General features: G+C 37.3%; 1 long non-coding RNA gene across 1 annotated transcript; it reads left to right on the forward strand.

Annotated features, from left to right (window-relative positions):
• Nucleotides 1-1197: 1197 nt before the first annotated feature.
• Nucleotides 1198-7419, forward strand: LOC117611367 (uncharacterized). Its single transcript, XR_004583170.1, has 3 exons — nt 1198-1480; nt 3870-4001; nt 7111-7419. It is a non-coding gene; the product is annotated as an uncharacterized LOC117611367 (long non-coding RNA).
• The last annotated feature ends 487 nt before the right edge of the window (nt 7420-7906 follow it).

Genomic DNA, 7906 nt, shown 5'->3' on the forward strand with positions numbered 1-7906 from the left:
AGCTTCAATGTGTCCATCACCACTGTTTACACAGTTATGTAGTCTGTATTTTAGATTTCTACGCACTTTATAGAAAATGTTTTCTTTGTCTTGAATTTTTTCAAAAGCATAATTAATGCGTCGTTTTAAATCCGCCACAGTCTTTATTTCCGTGCCCGATTTATACACGATTTCCTTCACTGCGCCCCAAAGAAAAAAATCCAGTGGATTTAAATCGGAGGAGCATGGAGGCCACAAATGTGGAGCAGGTGTTGAATCCCAATCCATCGCGATTCAAACAATTGCGACAAATATTCGTGTACTGACTTGCTAAAATGTGGTGCTGCGTCATCGTGCATAAAATAAATCATTCTTCTCCTTTGTCGGGGAAAAAGCCTGTGATCAATTCCGTGTGCAAAAATTGACAATATCGGTGACTAGTTAATGGCGCAAGTAGATAGGACCGATTATTTTATCACCGATTATTCCAGCCCATACATTTACTGAAAACTGTCCTTGGTTGAAATTTGGTTTTGAATATTAATGTTAGAAAAACTAATTTCATCCGTAAATAGAATGTTTAAAAAAAAATGCTCATTACTCTGCACTTTCCTCAACATCTACTGACAGAAGTTTGTTCTCTGTTCATAGTCCGATTCTCTTAATGCTTGCACATTCTGGATACGATATGGTCTTAAGCCTTCTTCACGGATTAAGCGACGTATCGTCATGTGTGAAATATTTGCACGTTGTGCAATGCCACGGAGTCCCATGAACGAATAACTTCGTGCGAGTGCAATGACTTGCTTTTCCGTTCTCCAATGCATCCGTGGTCGACCAGCATTACAGTGGTTGTTGCTGATCATTGAAATTGAGGCTTCACTGAAACGGTGGTCCAGTCTTTGGAATTGTCGCCTATCAGGAATGGATCTCAATCTTATTACTCTACCACTATTCGAGCCATTCACAGTATATACGCCGTGCCAGGGTATAATCTCTATCGGCTGCATCCATGGCACGGAGCATTTGACGCTGTTGGCGAAATTCCCCATGTCGACGCAGAACGACGAAGTTGGCAACTAAAATACTTCGTTGGTGCGCCGTTACCGATAGCGGCAGCACCTCTCCGGCCCACTTTGTCCACGCGGTCTCCTCTCTGCGCGGAACCGGTACGATCGACGACATGATCGATTCTTGTTCTTCTTGTACGATCGTTCGACGCGCAACCACGTGCGTTCGCAGTCCGCGCTTTGTACGTCTTTTCCGTGTCCACGCGACGCTGATAGTTCAGCCCGCGCTTTTCCTTAATTACTGTACATTAGTTTAGTTAGCAATTAAGTTTGAGCCCGCGCAGTTTAGTAATTAAGTATATTTGTCAGTCCGCGCAAACCTTGTGTAATTCGTTGTACAGTTCTGACCACTCGTGTGATTCTCTGAACCCGCGAGTGACTATTGTAAATATTTCTCTGTGTAAAATACATTGTTTGTTACCGTTACGCAGGTGTGTGTTATTTCTGACCGCGCGGACCACGCAAAATCGCAAACAGACGCACATTCACAAATGTGCGATTATTGTTTCGGCTACGACGCTCCATGATGCACGATTGTTCATTATTAATTATTAAAATATCACTAGTAATAAAATAACACTAAATAACACTACTAACATTAATAACCCTAGTAACACTAATACACAACACTACTACTCTACACTTAATATTATCACTATTACTACTAAGATAAATAATAATAAAATGTAGGAAAACACAAATGACTATACAATTGTTGTAATAATAATAATAATAATAATACTGAAAATGCAATAAACAAAAGGGCAAGGTAGATACTTCGAGTAAAACTCAAAGAAAATTAGCAGGCGCTTGGAAATATTCTCGCTGTCGTTGTCAAAATGAATCTGAGGCTTCGAATCTCTTGCAATGGTTTTCCAAAACCCCGGTGAAGATGATGTTGGTTTTCTACATACAGGAAAAAATGCGCTGCAGTTGCTTAAAGAAAATTAAGAGAGTGTTTCAAAAGACCATTGAAACTAAAAGTTCAACGTAGAACAAAATTTACGATATCTGTATCCTATGGTGTTTTCCCACCAGAAATTCGTAATTGATGGTAACCAGTTACAAATTTTGCGTGTGTTCTTCCAGAGGCACTCCTCGTAAGTATAGGCATGAACAGTAGAGAAAAGGAACGCTTTTCTGACATCTGCAATGCACGAAAGTAAGAGAAGACATTGGGTTGGAATCACGGTAACTTTCTCTATTGTTGATTCCTATCCTTACGAAAAGAGTTTCTGGAAAGACACGCAAAATTTGTAACTGGTTACTATCAACTACGAATTTCCGCTGGGATAGCACCACAGGATACGAATGTCGTAAATTTTGTTCTACGTTGAATTTTTGGTTTCAGTGATCTTTCAAACCACCCTCTTAACGTTCTTTAATGAATTGCAATGCATTTTTCCTTTATGTAAAAAATCAATACCATCTTTATCGATCCAAGAATTTACTTCTTACTTAAGTTTATCATAGTTTAATTATTATTGTAATTGCTGCTATAGTATAGTCATTTAGGTATCTTTTTATTGATATTTTAACTATTCATCGAAGTAGCAACACAGTATTGCCTCGAAATAAGCAAGTGGTTTTTGCTTCGAAATAATCAACTCGTTATCCCCTCTTCTTTGTTTGAAGTGGTCCACAAAGTGAGAGGTCCGAGAAATGAGTGAGATTATATTGTATCAGTTTAGGGTAGGGGTACGCACACCGCTGTGCCAGGACCCAAGGTACGTCCATGTGACAGAGTGGTGGTAGACCCATGTCTCTACGTATTACACTACACAACCAAATCGCTGTGAATTCTTCAATAATTTTTCCTGACCAAACGGTTTGTTTGCAACATACGGTTCCTCTCTGACTATTTTTTTTCTCAATGCGCAGAATCCGTTGATGTAAAAAAAAATTTAACATTAATTTTCAATGTTATAAACAATTTTGCCGCAAGCTTTTCTTATAGATGTCCTCCGATCCTAGGGTCTAGATTCACCCCCTGAAGCTATTACCATTAATTTTTTTACACCCTGGACATATTACGTCTGCACAGATTTTTTTCTCATAATCATATATAAATAAACAAAAAACACCATAAATAAGGGGTCAGAAAATGATCATAAGTATAATTCCAATTTCAACAATAAGATATGAGTAAAAGAAAGTGTTCGAGACGGTCAGGAAAACCGCCAGCTGCGCGGCTTGTACGTATATACCGTTTATGTATATCGTGTATTTCTTATTTTTCATCTAGTTCATTATTCTTAATTTATTTTCATTTATTTACATTTATTAATTATTCACATTTGTTCTTTATACCTTCTTTATGTATATATATTATTACGCCTTACATATTTAATTATAATTATTTGTAGTTCTATCGTTTGAAATAAACGATCGCAGACGGTAACGATGTTTCGGCACCTCTCGTCTCTCATCTTGTTCTTTATAAGAAGGTGGTACTTCTTATAAACACGCGTGCCGAAACTGTCATCCTCCTTCTTACTTGCGATTTCGTCAGTACAAACCAGTACGACAGTCACTAGTTTTTCTACGCATACCTAAGAAGATTATCTCGCTTTTCCGGATCTTTCTGGTCAATACGTTCCTCTGCTCGCGATAGCGTTCGTGGAAATTCTTCGGGTTTTTTTTACCGTACATTCGCTCGTTTAATTGCAGCGAATAGAATCACGCGTTTACTTCCTCGTAATTGACGGAAATTTCGGAAAAAACGGTGACAGAAAGTTAAAAGAAACTGTGAAAAATGCATATACTGCATAATTCAGAAACATGCCTGTAACATATATATATTTTTCCTTTTTCTTTCAGAACAAGATGAGGTGGTGCGACAGCTGCAGCGGCAACAACAACAAATAAAGCAATTAAGGGCGAGCTCAGGGCGGAACTCTTCCCTCAACAGCAGCAACAACCTATGGAGGTTGCAGAGGATGCCGCAACGAAGTAAATATCACAGATTCTCTAAAAGCAATAACACTGTCCAACTTTAAACTTATTCTCTGATTTTCAATAGCCACTGAGTGATCGTTCTAGAGCTTCTTGTCCTGAACACGAATCCGAACACCGAATTGCTCTATCACCCTCAGATTTCGAAAAACACGAGCTTTTGTAAAAATATGTGTTTTGGGGGGAAAATGACCTATTACGCGGAAGTTAAAAACGCTAGAATATTCCCATTGGTTTTAAAAGATTGTAATATTTATCTCTTTAGTAAGGGGAATACGCGAGTAGAACGAGCGTATGATTTCCCCGACGCGACGTATCTTAAGGTGGAGTTCGCGTTCGCGGCGCGTACGCGAAAGCAGAAGGAATGGTTGAAACAACAATGAGATATTTGTTTGCGGTGTAACAAAGGGTATTAGTTTATTCAAAAGGTGAATCGTTTGGGCTCAGTAGCCTATCACAGAGTGATGGAAGCACCGCTGGCTTAATCGAAATTGACGCGCTTGACAATAAATGGAATGCAAGGTGACTTTAACTAGCTGTTATACAGACGCGCTTTACAATAAATGAAATGCTCGGTGGAATTGACTAACAAGTAACACTATGGAAGTGCCATACGGCGATTTTCTTGAAACTTGGCATACAAGTAGTACATAGAAAACTATTGGACTAATATATTGTTATATCGGCCCGAAAGCCGTTTGAAGGGTAAAAATTACCCTTATCGATTTTGGGGGTAGGTTCTGTTGCGGTTTCTATATCTTAGAATTGCCAAAAGAAAACAAGAAACACTTTGAAATATGTTTATAATAATGTCTGTTTATTTAAATGAATGAAAAAATAACTATGATATTGTTTATGAAAAATATAAAAGCTTAACAAACTGTCCTTTTGTATAACTACGCCACATGATGAGGAATAACGGAAAAAATAACCGCATAGTAGTACTTTTGTGACGACACTCGAAATAGAAAAACCAGAAATTAAATTGTGTCGCCCTCTTGGCAAAACACTTCCCTAGCGGTAATTATATATAGAAAAATCACGCATTCTTAACAGGTTCGACTATTTTACGAATTATTTTTACGATTGTTGCGAAATCAGGTAACTAAGAGTTTTTGGGGTTGCTGATAACGAATCTGAAGTCCGTTTTTAAGAATTCAAAATGGCGGACCCAATATGGCAGTCGCATTTTTTCAAAAGTTTGACACCCTATCAAAAAGTGCGAAAATTACAAAAAATAAGAAATCAGCATAACTTTGAGGCGAATTTGTAGCAAAACGGTCCTAATCGAAAACTACCAATAACAGTAACGAAACATCGAAAACCATCCCTACAAGTAGTGATGCATCTAAAAATCAATCCCCCGTTAGCACTAGCCAGGATGAACGACGTAGACATGATAGGGTTCTCATCTCATTGGGATGAGACATACTCGCCTCTCGAAGATCTTGCGTAATTAATGATGAACTGTTGCATTAGGAAACCCCACAACAATTCTTCGCCCACTCGCTTTACTCATTCTATTGGCGCTTCTTGCTCTACTCGTTTTAATCGCTCCGCTCGCTTACTCGGTCCATTCACTACGGTTAACTGCTCTTGTCAAAAGTTGAACTTTTGCTTTTTAACAGCTGTGGTTGTTCTTGTTTCTTACGATTTATGGATTTAAAGTACCTGTAAAGATAATGTCGATGAATCCAAGAAACATTGTTCTTTTATTACAAAGAAGTTTTAATTCTCCTGAATATAATGTGCATTCAGTTATTACAGACGAGGAAAAATCGTTTGCTGCTAATTTGGAGAATTTAATTAAAGATGCTATACGTAGATGCACAGATATTTGTCGAAAGCATTGATACTTTAAGCTTTAATGAAGAAAGTGTATATCCTGAAGCAATTTCTCTTAATGAGGTTTCTCAAAGTGATTTCAAAGAATCAATAAAGGATTGCAAGAAAACTATAATTGATATTGATATCGAATATAAAACAAAGGCTGTACAATTTCAGCGTTCCGGAAAGACAAAATCTTTGCCCTTAAAGTCAGTTCAGCACAGATTTAAGAAAGTTTCTGATTTGAGGTCATTGTATAGGTGGGAGGCGCAAAGTAAAGAAGGTGGCACGAGAAATGAAAAATTATTATAAATTTCGAAGTATGTTTTGGATCAATTCAAAATTTCCTCTGAAAGATCGGTTTTTATTCATGACATTGATATAAAAAGATGGGCTTTACGGGCTGGAGAAGAAATCAATTCGTCACCGACATTATTCACTGCTTCCGCATTTTGGGTACATAATTTTAAAGTGAATCATGGAATTGTATCGCGAAAGATAAATAAATTTTTGACTAAAAAACAAATATCGTCAAAGGAAAAATTATTACAAGCATCAAGCAAATGTGTTTCTAATGTAAAATCAGAGATCATGTTGGTAGGTGAAGAAAATGTCTATAATTCCGATCAATCGGGATTCAATTTAGAAACGCATGCAGGTCGCACGCTTGCTTTAAAAAGATCATTGAAAGTCGAGTGTTTAGCGCAATCTTTGAATTCTTTGACGCACAGCTACACTATTCAGCCAATCGTTTCTGCCAACGGAGATTTAAAGTCCTCTTTATTAATAGTCCAGCAAGAGACTAGTGGTAAATTTGGACCAATCGTTCAGAAAACTTTGTATAAAGCAGACAATATTGTCGTATTTGCATAAAAATCAGGCAAATTAACGTCCGACCTTTCCATCAATTGGTTTGCAAACGTTTTTTTACCAAACACCGAGGAAAATTCTGTTCTTTTGTTTGATTCTTGGACTGACCAGACTAAAAAAAAGTTTGACAATCGGCTTCAAACGGCTTTCGGGCCGATATAACAATATACGTGTCCAATAGTTTTCCATGTACTACTTGTATGCCAAGTTTCAGGAAAATCGGCGTATGGCACTTCCCTAGTGTTATTATAAGTTGTGGGTTGAAGGCGTGCGAAGGCACGGCAAAGACATTTATGTGTTCGACCTCTAATACCTCTTCGGAGACGAGATTGATGTAGGTTGCTTGTCTGTTTTTGTTTTATTAGATTTTTACTATGTATTAATGTATATTTTATTTTATCTGTTATAGCCGGATTGGTGGTAGCGCGTCAACCCCCAACAACTCCCATAAGTTACCCCGGCGAGAGAGAAAAAAAGCGAAGAAACGAAACGCTTCCGACAAGAGCTTCAAAGTTAAACACAAATAGGGAGCGCATCTTCCGAGGCTTCTTTGTGCCTTTGTTTCTTCGGTGTATCTCCAGCAAAAAAAGCCTCCGAACAGGAATAAGAGGGCCCATAATTCGACTGTTTGCGTAAATTTTGAATTCGATCAACCTTCGCTTCGTTGCTCAACGTGTCGCACTTTCACCACCATTCTAACGCTCTATTATTTATATTTATCGAGATGTGTCTATATCGTTTTTAGGATTCCTTACTAAGTCAACAAATATTTTATTTGCTCATTTTCTATTACGCTAGATAAAATTATATAACCGTTTTCAATGTAATTTATTCTTGTCTCACCCTTCCCCTTACGTCTTTTATTAATGTAATATAATACAGTATTATATATTATGCAGTAAAAAAGTATTCAAAAGTTATGAATATAATTTATTCTTAGAGCTACCCCACTCCTTTCATTTATAATAAAGCCGAAAAATTATTTATTCATATAATGTTTGTAATTACAAACATTTTAAAATATAGATTACAAAATACTGTTCGCTCCTATCCATGAATTGTACGTAGAATCAAACCCTAACCACTTGGCTAAAATTTTATTTCCCTTTCGTTGTAGAACCTTCTCCACTAAATATACATCGTGATCTTTTACTATATGTAGCTCGTATTGGTAGAACCCGCCGACCAACGGCTGTTTTTGCATA

This window comes from Osmia lignaria, chromosome 16, assembly GCF_051020975.1.
Source record: "Osmia lignaria lignaria isolate PbOS001 chromosome 16, iyOsmLign1, whole genome shotgun sequence".
Taxonomy (NCBI): domain Eukaryota; kingdom Metazoa; phylum Arthropoda; class Insecta; order Hymenoptera; family Megachilidae; genus Osmia; species Osmia lignaria.